The sequence below is a fragment of the Psittacula echo genome (genome assembly GCF_963264785.1).
Source record: "Psittacula echo genome assembly, chromosome: 19".
Lineage (NCBI taxonomy): Eukaryota > Metazoa > Chordata > Aves > Psittaciformes > Psittacidae > Psittacula > Psittacula echo.
Genome location: NC_137755.1, coordinates 5,915,781 through 5,933,981, shown reverse-complemented (window position 1 = coordinate 5,933,981; position 18,201 = coordinate 5,915,781). Strand labels below are relative to the sequence as shown.

The window sequence follows — 18,201 nt, the reverse complement described above, 5'->3', positions numbered from 1 at the left end:
GGGACCTACATTGTCCCTAGTCTGTCTTTTATTCGCTACGTACCTATAGAATCCCTTCCTGGACTTAATGTTCTTAAGGGTCTTTTCCAATCTAAACGGTTCCATGATTCTACAAAATCTTATTTTTCAGACCAAACTCTGTCTCATCAGAGAAATGACACTGGAGGCAGGCAGTGTGTCTGCCAGCTGAGGGAGGGAACATCAGGGCTTGCTTCAGGCTTTTTCCCATGGAGTTCCCCTGGAGCACCAGGGAGCCCTGGAGGGTGCCCAGCAGGGCAGAGGCAGAGCCACCTTGGGATGGGCCCCTGCTGCTGAGCTGGGCTGGGCTCCTGGGACGCAGATAGATGCTGGCAAGCGGGCAGTGCTGCAGAGAGACAGCTCTGGCCAGGAGCAGGGCTGGGGCACTGCCTGCAGGCACCCAGGGGAGACCTGCGAGCCTCAGAGAGCTTAAAGGCACTTGGCAGGGGAGGATGCTGAGAGCTCCCTGCAGGAGAAACCTTCCCAGCCCTGTGCATGGTAAGGCTCTGGGTGCAGGGCAATGCAGCTGCAGTTCCTGGAGGGATCTCCTCAAGCTGCTGCCTCGGACAGGCCATGGGATCTGTCAGGAGGACTCTCTTGGTTTCTCTGTGTAGATAAGGAGGAGGATGTGCTGCAGAGCAGGGCTTCTCTCTGCACCATGCGAGGGACAGGACAAGGCAGGTCCCTTTTCCCGGGGCTGGCTGCATGGTGTGAATGTGGGTGTGCAGCCATGGATGCCCAGTGCTGTCACAGTATCACAGTATGTTAGAGATTGGAAGGGACCTCAAAAGATCATCTAGTCCAATCCCCCTGTCGGAACAGGAACATCTAGATAAGGTTACATAGGAATGTGTCCAGGCGGGTTTTGAATGTCTCCAGAGAAGGAGACTCCACAACCTCCCTGGGCAGCCTGTTCCAGTGTTCCGTCACCCTCACTGAGAAGAAGTTTCTTCTCAAGTTTAAGTGGAACCTCTTGTGTTCCAGTTTGTACCCATTACCCCTTGTCCTATCATTGTTTGCCACTGAGAAGAGCCTGGCTCCATCCTCGTGACACTCCCCCTTCATATATTTATATACACTAATAAGGTCACCCCTCAGTGTCCTCTTCTCCAAACTATAGAGACCCAGCTCCCTCAGCCTTTCCTCATAAGGGAGATGCTCCACTCCCTTAATCATCTTAGTTGCCCTGCGCTGGACTCTCTCCAGCAGGTCCCTGTCCAGATGCAGGACTCTACACTTTCCCTTGTTATATTTCATCAAGTCCTGCTCAACTCTCCAGCCTGTCCAGAGCTCGCTGGATGGCAGCACAGCCTTCTGGCGTGTCAGCCACTCCTCCCAGCTTAGTGTCATCAGCAAACTTGCTGACAGTACACTCAATTCCCTCATCTAAATCATTGATGAATATATTAAATAATACTGGTCCCAGTACTGACCCTTGAGGCACTCCACTAGATACAGGCCTCCAACTAGACTCCGCCCCATAGACTACAACTCTCTGGCTTCTGTCCTTCAGCCAGTTTGCAGTCCACCTCACTACCTGATCATCCAGACCACACTTCCTCAATTTAGCTATGAGGATGCTGTGGGAGACTGTGTCAAATGCTTTGCTGAAGTCAAGGTAGACCACATCCACCGCTCTGCCATCATCCATCCACAATGTTATTTCCTCATAAAAGGCTATGAGGTTGGTCAAGCATGACTTCCCCTTGGTAAAGCCATGTTGACTGCCCCTCATAACCTTCTTATCCTTGACATGCCTTAAGATGGCATCAAGGATAAGGTGTTCCATCACTTTCCCAGGGATGGAGGTGAGGCTGACCGGTCTATAGTTACCCAGGTCCTCCTTCTTGCCCTTTTTGAAGACTGGAGTGACATTTGCTTTCCTCCAGTCCTCAGGCACCTCTCCTGTTTCCCAAGACTTGGTAAAGATGATGGAGAGTGGCCTAGCAATGACTTCCCCACAGACAGCTGAGCCCTTTTGTCTCTCCCATGCTCAGACTCTTCACAGTTGCCTTCAAAAACTTAATTAGGAATTTTATCCCTAATAGAGTCAGTCTTCAGATGTGACACTGGGAAAACAAACAAAAAAACCAACCTCAGACACAATCATGACGAAGTCACACTGAGCCTCTCCTATGCAGACCGAAAGTGTCCAGAGTCGTGAGTGTGTAAATTGAACTTCTGTATCTGACATCCCTCCTGTCCTAACCTGTCACTGTCTTTTTCTCCTCTGACAGTGCCCCATGCCCAGAGGCAGCAGATGTCCAACGGCAGTTCCATCACCCACTTCCTCCTCCTGCCATTCGCAGACAGGCGGGAGCTGCAGCTCTGGCACTTCTGGCTCTTCCTGGGCATCTTCCTGGCTGCGCTCCTGGGCAACGGCCTCATCATCACCAGCACAGCCTGCGACCAGCACCTCCACACCCCCATGTACTTCTTCCTCCTTAACCTCTCTCTGCTGGACCTGGGCTGCATCTCCACCACTGTCCCCAAATCCATGGCCAATTCCCTGTGGGACACCAGGGCCGTCTCCTACACAGGTTGTGCTGCACAGGCCTTTTTCTTTCTCTTTTTCATGTCAGCCGAGTTTTCCCTCCTCACTGTCATGTCCTACGACCGCTACGTGGCCATCTGCAAGCCCCTGCACTACGGGAGCCTCCTGGGCAGCAGAGCTTGTGTCCACATGGCAGCAGCTGCCTGAGGCGCTGGGTTTCTCACTGCCCTGCTGCACACAGCCAATACATTTTCACTCCCCCTCTGCCGAGGCAATGCTGTGGAGCAGTTCTTCTGTGAAATCCCCCAGATCCTCAAGCTCTCCTGCTCACATTCCTACCTCAGGGGAGTTGGGCTTCATGTGCTTGGTTTCTGTTTGGCACTTGGCTGTTTTGTGTTCATTGTGGGGTCCTATGTGCAGATCTTCAGGGCTGTGCTGAGGATCCCCTCTGAGCAGGGACGCCACAAAGCCTTTTCCACGTGCCTCCCTCACCTGGCCGTGCTCTCCCTCTTTGTCAGCACTGCTACCTTTGGCTATTTGAAGCCCCTCTCCATCTCCTCCCCATCCTTGAATCTGGTGGTGTCAGTGCTGTACTCGGTGGTGCCTCCAGCAGTGAACCCCCTCATCTACAGCCTGAGGAACCAGGAGCTCAAGGATGCTGTGAGGAAGCTGGTGACTGGATGTGTTTCAGCAGCCATGTACTGCTTGCTTTACCCTGGAAAGGGCTGCCAGTGTAGGTCATGATAGGCCACGTCTGAGTTTCTTTCTTTACATTTGGTTTCCTGTTTCAATTTGTAGTTATGTTGTCTTCATAGAAATGTCAGTTTTCATCTCCAGCTTAACTAGCCACCCATGTTGTGTGACCCACAGACTTTGTGTCAGTGGGGTTCTTTCATTGTATTTAAGGGAAATAAATGATCCTGCAGCAACTTCTTCTCTGTGATATGTGCTCACATGGCAGGAATGAAGGGGAATGAAATCAGCTTTCTGGCTGCTCCAGCTCTGGGGTGGCTGCTCTGTGCCTGGAGCAGGAAGAGCTCTTGAGGAGCCCAAGGGCCAGGGCTGTTGTGCTGGTGTGGGGAGATGGGATGGCATGGGGGGGCTGCAGAGCTCTCAGGGTGTCCTGGGCAGGAGAGCAGGGGACACAGGGGTCCCTGCAGAGGACTCCCCTGCAATGGCCCAGGCTGGGGCTGCCTGGCTGGGAGCAGCCCATGGGAAAGAACTGGGTGGGCAGGAGCTGGACAGGAGGCAGCGTGTGCCCTGGCAGCAAGGGAGGACAGCAGCATGGCGGGCTGTATGACCAGGAGCACGGCAGGAGAACAAGGGAAGGGATGCTCTGGAATACTCCATCCAGGTTTCAGATCCCCAGTTCAGGAACGCTATTGGCAAGCAGGAGCGGGTTTAGCAATTGGCCCTCAGGACAGGTGGGGACTGGAGCACGGTGCCTGTGGGGAGAGGCTGGGGGAGCTGGGCTTGTCCAGCCTGGAGAAGGGAAGGCTGATGGGGACCTGAGATCTTGGGAAGGGAAGGCTGTTGGGGACTGGCTGCCTGTACCAGCAAGGAGGACATGGAGAATACAGAGCCAGGCTCCTGACAATGGTGCCTGGTGTGAAAACAAAAGGCAATGGGGGAGAGTGACAGAGGAGAGGTTCAGGCAGGACAGAAGGAAACCTTGTTCCCATAGGCTCAGGCAAGTGCTGCATCAGGTCACCCAGAGAGGCTGTGCAGGCTCTGGCCTTGGGGATTTCCAACTCAGACTGAATCAAGCCTTGAACCACCAGCCGTGACCCTGTTCTGGAGCGGTTGGACTTGAGACCTTCTGGGGTCCCTTCCAAACACTGTTCTCTTATGATCCTACAAAGATGGGTTTATGAAGGGCCCTGAAGTTGCTCTGAGGGCTGGAGCACGTCTCTGATGATGACAGCTGAGAGAGCTGAGGGTGCTGAGCCTGGAGAAGGCTGCAGGGAGACATCCTAGCAATCTGCCCATACTTAGACAGGGCCTACAAGAAATCTGGAGAGGGGCTTTCTGCAAGTGTGTGCAGTGACAGGACAAGGGGGAATGGCTTCAGCTGAAAAAAAGGCAGATTTAGCTTGGACATTAGGAGGAAGTTCTTCTCTGTGAGGGTGCTGAGGAGCTGGCACAGGGTGCTCAGAGAAGATGTGGCTGCCCCATCCCTGGCAGTGTTCAAGGCCAGGTTGGATGAGAGTCAGGTTTGCTCTGAAGCTGTGCTTTGCCCAGCTCTGACGTTCACAAGGGATGTCAGATGAAATCCCAGAATCATTTCATTTGAAAAGACCCTTGAGAACATCGAGTCCAGCCATTAACTGCTGTGCTCTAAGGGCTGGAGCACGTCTCCGATGAAGGCAGGCTGAGAGAGATGGGGGTGTTCCGCCTGGAGAAGAGAAGGTTCCAGGGAGACATCTTAGCATCTGCCCATAGCTAACCAGGGCCTATGAGAAATCTGGAGAGGGGCTTTTTAGAAGGGTGTGCAGTGACAGGACGAGGGGGAATAGATTTAAGCTGAAAAAAGGGAGATTTAGCTTGGACATTTGGAGGAATTTTTTTCTATTTGAGAGTGGTGGGACACTGGCACAGGGTGCACAGAGGATCCGTGGCTGCCTCATTCCTGGCAGTGTTCATGTTGGTTGGGAGTCATGTTATGTGTGAAACAGTGCTTTGTCCAGCTCTAACGTTCACAAGGGATGTCAGATGAAATCCAGATTGATTGTAAAGTCCTCTACATGTACTCATGACTCCGATGAGTCTGGTCTGCGCAAGAGAGGCTCAGCAAGGCCTTAGACTCTTTGACTGTGTTATTTATTTACTGGCATAGCACTGCTGAGGTTTGTGAGGGTTTTTTTTGAGGGGGTGTTATAAAACATTCTCTGTATGACTGAAAACCTGAAGAGTACTGAAATAGGGAGAAGTCCTCAGCTTTTTGCAGATTAGTGCAGAGGCAGGAGAGCTGCAGTGTCCATCAGACCTTTCCCATCTGCCCTGTGCTGAAACTCCCACTGCCTGCAAGGTGCCTTCACACACAAATTGCTCTTAAGAACCCCCACAAAAACCTGTCCCGTGCTGAGAGCAGGGCAGCACGGTTTAAAGGGACAGAACACGGAGGTCTCATGGGGAGAAGCAAAGGACTGTGCCCAGCAGAGCATGGCCAGCAGCCACCTCCAGTGCCAGGCACCAAGAGAGCTGCCTGAACGCACCCTCCCCAGGCCCGGGCTGCCCTTTCCCCCCACTCCCTGCCCATGTCTCTGCTGCCTGGAGCTGTCCCTGCCAGGAGCTGCTGCTCTGGGCCCAGCTCTGCTCCCTCTCAGTGCTCCCAGAGCCCATCCCATGGGCTGTGTGCTCAGCTCTGCCCTGCACACCCCTCCCGGCAGCAGGGCTCTGCCCAGGGGCAGCTCTGCCTCTGCAGGAACCTCACACCTGGCACCCCATGGATCCATCAATGGTGAATGGAGAAACATGGTCACCCCCTGAGGAAAGCCTTGAGAGCTTCTTAACTCTTCAGTGAGTTACTGGTGGCAATGAGCAGTGTGCAGGGAGGTGAGGGAGGGTGGAGGGAAGTCAGCAAGAAGCAAGGTGATGGTTCAGGGCTTTAACCAATCCTTACAAGCAGGATGGAGCCCAGCAATGGAGAGCAGTTGATGTCTGTAGGTGGAGGAGGAGTAGGTGTTCCTGGAGTGTGGCTGCAGAGCCTGGACAAAGCAGAGGCTGTCTGAGAAGTTTCCCTCATGGGAACATGCCTCAGCGTGGCACATGGGGAATGCCCACTGCTGGGGGTGCCTGAACACTGCTCCTCATGCCCCATGAGCCGACCTGCCTGTCTGCCTCTCCTGCACTACCCAAACTTGCCTGGAATGCAGGATCCATCCCTGAGCCTGGAGAATGCAGGAACCTCCTGCAGTGAGAGAGGGTGCTACAGGCAAGAAGCTGTCCCAAATGAGGTGCCATGTCCCCTGAACATGGGGTACCTTGCACCCAAGGACACCACCTTTACTTCTGGCTTTTGCCAGGAAGTTCTCAATCCAGACCATTGGCTTTTCCCACTGCTCTCCCATGGTGCTTAGTTCTCTATCCTGATGGCATCACCCATTCCTCTAGAAGCCTCCTGTAGATGGCCTTGCTGAGGGATATTCACTCCACCTACTGAATTGACACTATAGTAGCAGCCTACAACTACTTGAAATGTGGCTTCAGAGATGATGGAAGTTTTCTTGCTAGCAGGAAGAGAAGGAAACCTCTGCAAAGTGCCATTTAGAAGGTTCAGACTCAAAGTTAGGAAAGAGAAATGTCTCTCAAATGTGGAGTTGTGGTGCAAGAAGTCACCCAGAGGGAGTCTGGCTCAGCCCATGGCTTTGTGTTTCAAGGAGCAGACAGCGATGGGTGCAGAGATGTGACTGAAGGTGCAGAAATGCCAGGTGAGAGCCAGGTGGGAAAGCAAGATGGGTGTCAACAGCCTGAAGGGAAAGAGGTGCAGGCATGGGCCAGTGCAGGACAGCCTGCAGCAGAGATGAGTGAGGATTCTGGCAAGGCTGAAAGGCCCAAAAGAACAAAAGGTCTCTGTTGCCCTGGGCTATGGCAGTTGCCTCTTTCATCAAGGCCTTTGAGGAGAACTTTCATTCTCAGGATTTCAGGCTCTTCTTCTCCAAGGGCTGTGGTCAGGGCTTGGCCTTTCTGCTTCATCAAACAAACCAAAGGTTTTCTCACCACCAGATACCTGCATCTTGTCTCCCAGGAGTCACAGCCTCCAGTTACTTGTTTTAACGAGTCCCTGGGGAGGCTTTGTCAGTAACAGCCCTCAGTGGGGTCCATTAATGCTGAAGGGCCTTGGGGTTTTGTTTCTGACTTGGACTTCTTGAAAGGTTTCCTCAGTCTCCTCTCAGCACCTGAGGTTCATGGACTCAGCCCAAATACACCATGGGGCTCATTAAAACCTTTGGGATTTGAGCACATTTTAGGATTCCGAGTGCAGGAAGATTGCAAAGGGCAACGGATAAAAGTTATTTTGAGGGGTTTTTTTTCTCTACTTTTCAGTTTAGAAATTTCTGTGACTTGTGGAATGCCTGGCACAGGGATCACTAGAACCTGCCAGCACCCCTCCTGCCGCCTTCCGCAATGCTCGGGGGGCTTGCGCGGGCCTGGCCAGAGCCAGGCAGGTCCCCTTGAGCTGAGCTCCCAGGGACAGCACCAGCAGCTGCACTGCCCAGGGGCTGCTCCTGCCCTGACACCTTCTCAGCACCTCTGACACCAGCAGCTCCTGCACACAGAAGGCTCCTGCTTCGCCCCCAGCACCTCTGCAGGCAGAGCTGAGCTCCAAGCACATGAACAAGCCCAGCGCCTCCTCCTCACCCAGCCCCTGCTCCTACAGCTGGGATGGCACCAGCACATCTCCTGACAGCTTCTCCTCCCTTTAGAGCACGCACCCACAATGTGTTTCAAGGCAACACTAAAACAGGATGGCAAAGTCAAAGAACATGTACCTGGATGCGCAGGGCAGCCACGGGAGATGCAGCCTCCCGAGGGAGGGGTCTCCTCTGCACTGGTTCCTGCAGGGCTCTGGCTTCTTCAATAGCCCACGCTCAGCGTGGGGGCCCCATCACAATGGGCGTCTCCACAGCAACCACCACAGCTTTGTGATGGCGGCAGCATCGTGCCCATGGCACTGGGCACCCAGGGGTGCTTTGGGAGTGGACATGGGGGGACCAGCCTCTGCCCTCTGCTGCCAGAGCCGTAGGTTCAGTCTCAGTAAAAGACAAACCTCAAGCCCTGCAGCAGCCACACTGAGCTCCCCTGCACACAGCACGCTCGCAGCATCCTTCATCCCACAACCCCAGAAGAAAGGGATGGCTCCATCCCGCCAAGTGCTTCCTTTTACTTCAATCCGCATAGAAAACAAACCAGATTCCTATGTTCCCTACACTGTGCGCTATTTACTGTGAGCACAAATCCCACTGACTCAATAATGCAGTCCTATGGCCAGACCCGATAGGGCAGACTGCCAGGGCCAGCCCCCACCCTGCCCCAGCCCCAGACAAGACCCCCCCGCAAAATAGCAACCCTCAGTTGTAGACTGAGAATCAGAGTAACAACAGGAAAGGTAAAATCTTCTATCGCTAAAATCACTATGAAGAGCTGTACAGCAAACTTTGCTGCTGTAGAGCTGTTGTGGTTTAAAAGGGACAGAGCATAAAACTAGACAGGAGAAAGGATAATGCTAACCAGCAGTGATGCCCAATGCAATTGCTCAGTACCCACTGAGCGATACCCAGCCTGACCCAATCCCATCCCTTCAGGGTGACTCCCCCAGTTTCTATCCTGGGCATGACATGCTGTGGGATGGAATACCCCTTTGGCTAGTTTGGGTCAGGTGTCCTGTCTGCTTCCTCCTGGCTATTTGTGCCCCTCCTCACTGCAGAGCATGAGAGACTGAAAAGTCCTTGATCAGGGTAAGTGCTACTGAGCAACAACGAAAGCATCAGTGTGTTACAAACGTTATTGCCAGAATATAGGCAGAACACAGCACTGCACCAGCTACAGGAAAGAGAATTAATTCTATCCCAGCCAAAACACCACCCAGGGGGCTGGGAGCTCAACCCCGATGTCAGCACCAGCCCTGCTGCCTGACCAAGGGATGGGAGCTCAGCCCTGAGGCCAGCACCAGCCTCGCTGCCTGACCAGGCAGCCTTGAAACCCTTCACACCAAAGAACTGCTCCAGTTCCCAAGACAAGCCAGGGCTGCAGCAACCGGACGAACTGTGGGTGCCCCTGGAACAGGGACTCCCAGGCAGAAGATAGAAGATCCCCATGAGCCCTTGGGCCATCATGTAGGGTTGATGCACCTGGGGATGCTGGCGCTGCCAGTGCAGAAGGTCCCTCCTCTTGGATGCTGCCCAAGGATGCTGCAGGTGCTGCTTTGGGAAGTTCTCAGAGTCGTCTCTGCACAGTGACTGCCGTGGGGAGTCACTGCATGCAATATAAGCAGTGGGAGCGGTGATGTCATAGTGCATGGCAGGTGACGTCACAGTGTGTGGCAGGTGATGTTGTTAGAGGAAGGTGAAATTTTCTGAAACCATTCTAACGGTGATTATATTTGAAAAGTTTGCAGTTTGCAAAGAAAGCCTTTGTATATATGTTAAAATTTTGTAACTTTGCTGTTCTGTATTTTAGACACTATTCCAGTAAGCGATTGTGTTTAGAAATCATAAATCAATAAAGAAGCTTCATACACTGAATGCTGCAATTGTGCTGGTTTGTATCCTAGCTACTTTATAACTAAACACTACAATGGTGACTTTAGGAATAGAAACAAATATAACCTTGTAAAATAAAGGAAATGTAGAAAAGAATATACTGAGAAACTCCAACTTAGCAGAACCAAAGATTAGGCCTGAACCACATACCAAAGGAAGATAAAAGAATGCTGTATCCACATAATGGTTGGGACTTGTCCAAAGAACAAGGTAAAAAGAGGACAGAGTGAGGAAGACTCCTTACTTCATCAGGACGACCACCAGACGACCACCAGAGGGGGCCGCGCAAGCGCAGGAGAGGCTGATGTCGTAAGGGACTGATGAAGTAATCCCTGATACCTATTGCGAAACTTCTAACTTATAAATTGCGAACGCGATGTGACGGGGTTAGAACCAGATTTGGGTGCGTACCCCTGGTTCTCGGCGCCTTAATAAAGCACCTCATATAACCATTCCGATGGGTATGTGTTTGTCCTGACGCTAACAATGTCACAGTGTGTCAGAGCAGCCCTCCTGTCTGTCCAGGCACCAAGACGGGAACCAGGATAGGAGCTGCTCTTGCCTCCTCCACCCATAGCTTGTGTTCCAAGGAGCAGTTGTCATCTCCCAGCACCTCTGGTGAAGGGTTCCGTGGGGTTCCGTGGCCTTGCACACCTGAACATGGGGTGTTCCAGAATCAGCCACCCCTGTGGTCCCATATCTCCATGGTCATTGTGATGTCTGTGTCCCCATGGTCCCCATGTGACCCACCATGTCCCTATGGGCACCCTGTCCCCAGCACATCCCTGTGGTCACTGTGTTATAACCTTACAGCTTAATCTAACAATAGTGTGTGTGCCTTTAGCATAGTAGAATAGACCAAACTGTTCTAACTTACTCACTTGTAGAGAGAAAGGAATGTTTGGCTGCTGGGGGAAGGAACATCATGGGACTGATAACAACTAAGGAGACAGTAAATAAGACCAAGGATGCCAGCCTTCAAGACAGCAGAGTGGCACCCAGCGTGGAGTGAGACTGGAACAGAGCAGAAGCAAGGACATACCAACTCCTAACTGGGCACTTGGGCCTTGCGAGCATGCGCAAGCACTGAGGTCATTCAGTAAACACAGTGAGGAAGACTATCGGTGCCCACCAAAGACCCCCACTCAGCAAGAAAGCACATGCGTAACTAGGATGCAAGTATTATAACTAGTTCGTAGAAAAGCTGTGAATATGCATGACTATGCTAAATACAGAGCTGCTGTTGGCAAGTACGGGTATGCTCATCTTTGTGAAACGATTCATGCGTGCGCCCAGCGCTGCAATAAAGAATGCTGCTTTCTGAAACTCCAAATTGAGCCTTAGAGAGTTTCTCTGACCGACTTTGATGGTAGCAATTTGTCTCCGGAACAGGGACGCTCAGCTGTGTTTCCCACAGATTCGGAGAGTCCCTGGGACCTTCACGCCAGCATCAGGGGAGTTTGCCTGAAAGGAATCCCAGCTCCCAGAACCAATCTCTAGACATCAGTGAGACCCTGATTTCATTTCTTTAAAAAGCCATCCTTTTTGGTCCTTTTCCACGTAAGGCACAGAGGGACGCCCTGTGCAATGAATGAAACGTAGTTTAGTTTTGTTTGTCTGGACTTTGGTATTTGGTGGAGGTCAGGATCATGGGTACCACTGCCTCCAAAGGGGGGATTCCGGAAAGGTCTCCCTTGGGTTGCATTTTGCAACAATCCTGGTGGAGGACAGGACCACTGCCTCCACAAAGGGGTTGAAGAAACCCCATTGGGTTGCATTTCACAACACTGGAAACAAATCGGTGAACCCCCGGGGGGTTCGGTCACTGGGGAGACTTTGGAACAAAGTGGTGGACCCCTGAGGGGTTTGGTTACTTGGGAGACTCTGGTAAAATACTGTCGTCATTGGTGGATGTTAGTCTTGAGATGAGAAGGAAAGTGGGATGAAGCAGCTTATGCATGTGTTTCACTTTGAGATATCATCTGGAATGACAAGGGGATTGCAGTTTTAATTTTGCACTCCAGGACCTGTTAGTATTGTCCTTGGAGAAAGACAGCAAGATTTGCTTAAACACTGTTGCTCTTTGTGCACCATAGGGCGACTATGCACTAAACATTCAAGGAAAGCAGAGGAGGATTCGGAATTGATGGTAGCCCCCTGGAGAAGGGGTACTGTGAATAATGGGGCTGAAGGTGTTGACAATGAGAATCAAGCACAAGCACCAGCACAGGCACCAGAGATTATGGGGGGAGGGGGGGAGGCGGCAGTGGGCTGAAGGATTTTGCTCTTCAGCAGAACAATCTAGGGGAAAATTAGGGGAAACTCTGATTACACCTTTAAGTCAAGCTGTGTGTAATGATGGTCTACTCATTATGAAGATTCCCTTTACCATTATAGATTTGAAGAGTTGGAAACAAGTGGCTAGTAATTATGCATCATGCTTTCCAGAGTGTTGACATGTCAAGGATAAGAGGGTTATGAGGGGCAGTCAACATGGCTTTACCAAGGGGAAGTCATGCTTGACCAACCTCATAGCCTTTTATGAGGAAATAACATTGTGGATGGATGATGGCAGAGCGGTGGATGTGGTCTACCTTGACTTCAGCAAAGCATTTGACACAGTCTCCCACAGCATCCTCATAGCTAAATTGAGGAAGTGTGGTCTGGATGATCAGGTAGTGAGGTGGACTGCAAACTGGCTGAAGGACAGAAGCCAGAGAGTTGTAGTCTATGGGGCGGAGTCTAGTTGGAGGCCTGTATCTAGTGGAGTGCCTCAAGGGTCAGTACTGGGACCAGTATTATTTAATATATTCATCAATGATTTAGATGAGGGAATTGAGTGTACTGTCAGCAAGTTTGCTGATGACACTAAGCTGGAAGGAGTGGCTGACACGCCAGAAGGCTGTGCTGCCATCCAGCGAGCTCTGGACAGGCTGGAGAGTTGGGCAGGGAGAAACTTGATGAAATATAACAAGGGAAAGTGTAGAGTCCTGCATCTGGGCAGGAACAACCCCAGGTTCCAATATAGGTTGGGGAACGACCTGTTAGAGAGTAGTGTAGGGGAGAGGGACCTGGGGGTCCTAGTGGATGGCAGGATGACCATGAGCCAACACTGTGCCCTTGTGGCCAAGAAGGCCAATGGCATCCTGGGGTGTATTAGAAGGGGGGTGGTCAGTAGGTCGAGAGAGGTTCTCCTGCCCCTCTACTCTGCCCTGGTGAGACGACATCTGGAATATTGTGTCCAGTTCTGGGCCCCTCAGTCCAAGAAGGACAGGGATCTGCTGGAGAGAGTCCAGCGCAGGGCAACTAAGATGATTAAGGGAGTGGAGCATCTCCCTTATGAGGAAAGGCTGAGGGAGCTGGGTCTCTATAGTTTGGAGAAGAGGACACTGAGGGGTGACCTTATTAGTGTATATAAATATATGAAGGGGGAGTGTCACGAGGATGGAGCCAGGCTCTTCTCAGTGGCAAACAATGATAGGACAAGGGGTAATGGGTACAAACTGGAACACAAGAGGTTCCACTTAAACTTAAGAAACTTCTTCCCAGTGAGGGTGACGGAACACTGGAACAGGCTGCCCAGGGAGGTTGTGGAGTCTCCTTCTCTGGAGACATTCAAAACCCGCCTGGACACATTCCTGTGTAACCTTATCTAGATGTTCCTGTTCCGGCAGGGGGATTGGACTAGATGATCTTTTGAGGTCCCTTCCAATCTCTAACATACTGTGATACTGTGATACTGTGAAATATAATTATTCGTATGGCTCAGACCGCAGTAGAACAACAAATAACAGCAGGCACAGCAACAGGTTCAGTGAATCTTCACGTACCTACCCCTGATCTGAACTGGGACCATAATCGGGACAGGCAAGCTTTGAAACAATAGCGGAGGTGGATTTTATTCAGCGTTAGGAATGCGGTCCCCAAGGCAGTGAGCTGGTCTAAGCTATATGAAATAAAGCAAGATATATATGAACCACCACCTGGATTCGTGGGAAGATTAAAAGATGTGATGCATAAATATACTACTATTGATCCTGAAGCAGAGGAAGGAAGAAAAGAGTTAGGCCATTTAACAAAAAGTCAATCCACGGAAGACATAAGGAAAAAGGTACAAACGCTTCACGGGGAGGACCAATGTGATTTGGTAAAAATCGAGCGACCTCCACGGCTTTGTGATGGTGGCAGCATCGTGCCCATGGCACTGGGCACCCAGGGGTGCTCTGGGAGTGGACATGGGGGGACCAGCCTCTGCCCTCTGCTGCCAGAGCCGTAGGTTCAGTCTCAGTAAAAGACAAACCTCAAGCCCTGCAGCAGCCACACTGAGCTCCCCTGCACACAGCACGCTCGCAGCATCCTTCATCCCGCAGCCTCGCAAGAAAGGGATGGCTCCATCCCGCCAAGTGCTTCCTTTTACTTCAATCCGCATAGAAAACAAACCAGATTCCTATGTTCCTACCCTGTGCGCTATTTACTGTGAGCACAAATCCCATCTACTTAATATGCAGTCCTACGGCCAGACCCGATAGGGCAGACTGCCAGCGCCAGCCCCCACCCTGCCCCAGCCCCAGACAAGACCCCCCCGCAAAATAGCAACCCTCAGTTGTAGACTGAGAATCAGAGCAACAACAGGAAAAGTAAAATCTTCTATCGCTAAAATCACTATGAAGAGCTGTACAGCAAACTTTGCTGCTGTAGAACTGTTGTGGTTTAAAAGGCACAGAGCATAAAAGTAGACAGGAGAGAGGATAAAGCTAACCAGCAGTGATGCCCAATGCAATTGCTCAGTACCCACTGAGGGATACCCAGCCTGACCCACTCCCATCCCTTCAGGGTGACTCCCCCAGTTTCTATGCTGGGCATGACGTGCTGTGGGATGGAATACCCCTTTGGCTAGTTTGGGTCAGGTGTCCTGTCTGCTTCCTCCTGGCTTTTTGTGCCCCTCCTCACTGCAGAGCATGAAAGACTGAAAAGTCCTTGATCAGGGTAAGTGCTACTGAGCAACAACGAAAGCATCAGTGTGTTACGAACGTTATTGCCAGAATAATGCGAGAACACAGCACTGCATCAGCTACAGGAAAGAGAATTAATTCTATCCCAGCCAAAACACCACCCAGGGGGCTGGGAGCTCAACCCCTTCAAATTGCCTTCTTGAGCTTACGTGGTTTACCTTTAATGCTTATTTCTAGTCAAGGTGGTTTGAATCCTACTAACCCTTAAAGCTGTCACAATGTAATTAGAGAAACCCAAGATGGATCAAACTATTTTTAAAGAAGTCATCTTTTAGAAACTTGCATGCCACAAGAAAATTGCTCTTTTGTTAGATTTAGTCTCAAGTACCTTTATGCAGATGTTGGTTTGAGGCTGCAGCTGGGGAGCTGTTGGTGACTCCCATCCAATGCAAGTGGGTGCATTCACTGGCAGGTCCTGCCGCCATCCCCAGCATGCCCAGCCCCTGCCCCAGAGTGGGCTCCATCCCTGCCTGCACCTCCCCTGCTGGGTCAGGCCTCGCTTTTTGTGCCCTCCTGGCACAGCCCAGCCCACCTCACCCCACTGCATCCCTGCTGTACCCCCTGCCCACCCCGCTCCATCCCCTCCCACAGCCCTGACACAGCTCCACTGCATCTCTGCCCCCGACCCCCTGCCTCCCATCTCAATCCCAACCCACAGCCGTGCCCTTCCCACTCAATCCCTGACACAGCCCTGCTCACTCTGCTCCTGACTGCCTCCTTTGGGCTCCATCCCACCCGATCCTGGTTCAGTTCTGGCTCCATCTTGCTCCATCTCGGCTCCATCCTGCTCATTCCTAGTTTGATCCTGGCTCTATGCCCGGTTCAATCCCAGCTCCATTTCGCTCGTACCCGGTTCGATCCTGGCTCCAAAGGTTCCTGCCAAGAAACACCAAGTGCTGGAACTCACCTGCCTCTGCCCCGGGAGCAGGGTCAGGCCCCACAGCTCTGCTCCTGCCAGCGCTGCCGAGCCCTACAGGCACTTGATGGTGCCATCAGAGCACTCCACACACCGCAGCACGGGCTGGGCCATTGCTGTGGCTCCGTCAGAGGCACAACTGCCTTTGGAAGCTGCCAGCGAACAACAAGAGCTGAGAAGAGGCTGCAGAAGAGCCCTGCTGTGGGGCTGAAAGCCAGGGGTGGTGCGGGGGAAAGGAGAAACTACAGAGCCTCAGCCCTGGGGCTTCTTTCAGAGGAGGTGGCGCTGCTGCCCTTGATCCTGGCTATTTTCCGGGCCTGACCTGCCCTCAATGGGCTCCAGTGGCCTCTGCTGAGGCCAGCAGCAGAGACAGGATGTTCCTGCATAAATGTCTGCACCTGATCCTGGGCCTGACTCAGTGCTGAGAGCTCTTCTGCAGCCAAATGCAGATCCTGTTTTACAGTCATACAGTCACAGTGATATGCGGATAAACTCCACAACTCATTAAAGTTGTAAAGTAGGTATGCTTTATTCAGCGCTGAGATGCATGGGGCATCGTTCCTCCGAAAGCATGCGCAGCCCAGAGTTGTTTCATCCAGTCCCAGCCTCTGCATGCCCAGTGCCATGGGCACGATGCTGCTGCCATCACAAAGCCGTGGCGGTTGCTGTGGAGACGCCCATTGTGATGGGGCCCCCACGCTGAGCGTGGGCTATTGAAGGAGCCAGAGCCCTGCAGGAACCAGTGCAGAGGAGACCCCTCCCTCGGGAGGCTGCATCTCCCGTGCCTGCCCTGTGCATCCAGGTATGTGTTCTTTGACTTTGCAATCCTCTTTTAGTGTTGGCTTGAAACACATGGTGGGTGCAAAGCAGGAGCCTTCTGTGTGCAGGAGGCATGTGTGTAACTCACCATCCTTCATCGGGTTTCTTGGCTCCTAAGACTAGGTAATTTCCCATCCTCTGTTTGATAACTTGGAACTTCATTACCCAAGCTCTGATACTTATGAGGCAATAGTAATGAAAGGTCCCCACCCAGAGCTTCTTCAGCTGCTTTGTCAGCAATGTGATTACCAATATTCTCTGGAGTGTTATCAAACTGATGTGCCTTAAAAGCAGATTTTGACTTTCTGACGATTTCAGAAGTCTCAGTAGCACCATCAGCTCAGCTTTCTGTGCTGATGTGTTGGGGCAGGAGGAATGTAGGGCTTTAGCCTCTATTATGTTTGGTTTAGCTCTATTATGTTATGGTCTGTAAACAGTTGTGGGTCAGCTCTCCTGCTTCTGAATCTGTTGTCAAAACCACTGCTGCTTCAAAATGTTTGATACTTTGAAGTCTACGTCTTCTTGTCATAGAATCACAGCCTGCTTGGGGAAAGCCAATGACTGCTTTTCTGTTCCAGAATGGTTGTTAGCCTGTGAAGTACAAATACGGTCCATTTTTGTCCCAAAGTATTTGATAAACTTTTCTATTTGGGTCTCTAGTCCTTTTCTTGCTTCCAGTTTTATAGGATCCTGTTTCTGTTTTAGCGGTGTCATGTTTGGTTTCAGAGAAATAGTTACTGCTTCTGCAGCTCGTGATGGTCCCGGAGCTCCGGCAGCCCATACTTGTGGATGTACCCACTTCCTCTGGGATATCCGGCTCTGTGCCTGGTTTCTGTAACATAAAAACTCGGGCCTCCACAGCCTTTTCATCGGGAACATGGACCTGAATTTTCTTTCTTTAACCCTAATGGATGCATGTAATTTACTCAGTAAATCCCTATCCAATAACAGCACGGGGCACTCGGGCATGCAAAGAAGTTGATGGCTCAACATCTGTTTGCCAGTTTCTCAAATGTAAAGGAAGGCCGGGTTCCTGTCCACCTGTGGCACCAATGCCTGCAGCGGTTTGTTTGCTTAATTGCCCTTTACAAGTATCTATAACAGAATAAGTAGCTTCTGTTTCTACAAGGAATTTTACCTTCTCATTCCCCAACCTAACTGTAGCCAGGGGCTCTGCTGGGGAGGGATTCGAATCTTCCCCCGCTCCTCCTCAATCTCCATCTAAAGGAATCATTCTCTCTGCCTGTCCTGACGGTCCACTAAATCTCCAGTGTTTCTTTTGATTCTGAGGGCATTTTCCCTTCGAGTGCAACCTGTGGAATCTGTTCACAAACCTTTCCATGTAATCCTTGTTTCCACTCCTCCTGGACCACTCCCTCGTTTCCTGGTTTCTTGTGGGATAGCTACAGGCAGCAAGTTTTCTCTCTTTTTTTTCCCTTAAAGGTCCCAGTTTTACTCTGGAGCTTATCTTATGGCTCCACATATATATTAACAAATTCCTAGTTGAAACTTTCTAACCCACAAAACACAATATTGTATTATATTAATAATTATATTAATTCTATTAATAATGCCTATATTAATAATCAGGGACTGAAAGCCCTCCCCAGTACTATTGAACCACTTGAACCATTTCAGAGAACTTGCACCAGAGCAATAGTGGTCCGATTGTGATAGGTC

At 51.3% G+C, this 18,201-nt stretch overlaps 1 protein-coding gene and 1 pseudogene across 2 annotated transcripts in view; one reads left to right on the top strand and one right to left on the bottom strand.

The window, feature by feature from the left end:
- Positions 1-18,201, bottom strand: part of LOC308228605 (olfactory receptor 14C36-like) — a gene marked incomplete at both ends in the record, with an annotated part of 74,484 nt that overhangs the window by 36,391 nt on the left and 19,892 nt on the right. The gene's annotated exons all lie outside the window — the stretch shown is intronic.
- The window catches only part of LOC308228513 (olfactory receptor 14J1-like), a 31,478-nt pseudogene continuing 15,555 nt past the window's right edge, over positions 2,279-18,201 (top strand). Inside the window, exon 1 of the transcript in view lies at positions 2,279-3,245. The product of the transcript in view is annotated as an olfactory receptor 14J1-like (transcript). The remainder of the gene's footprint in view (positions 3,246-18,201) is intronic.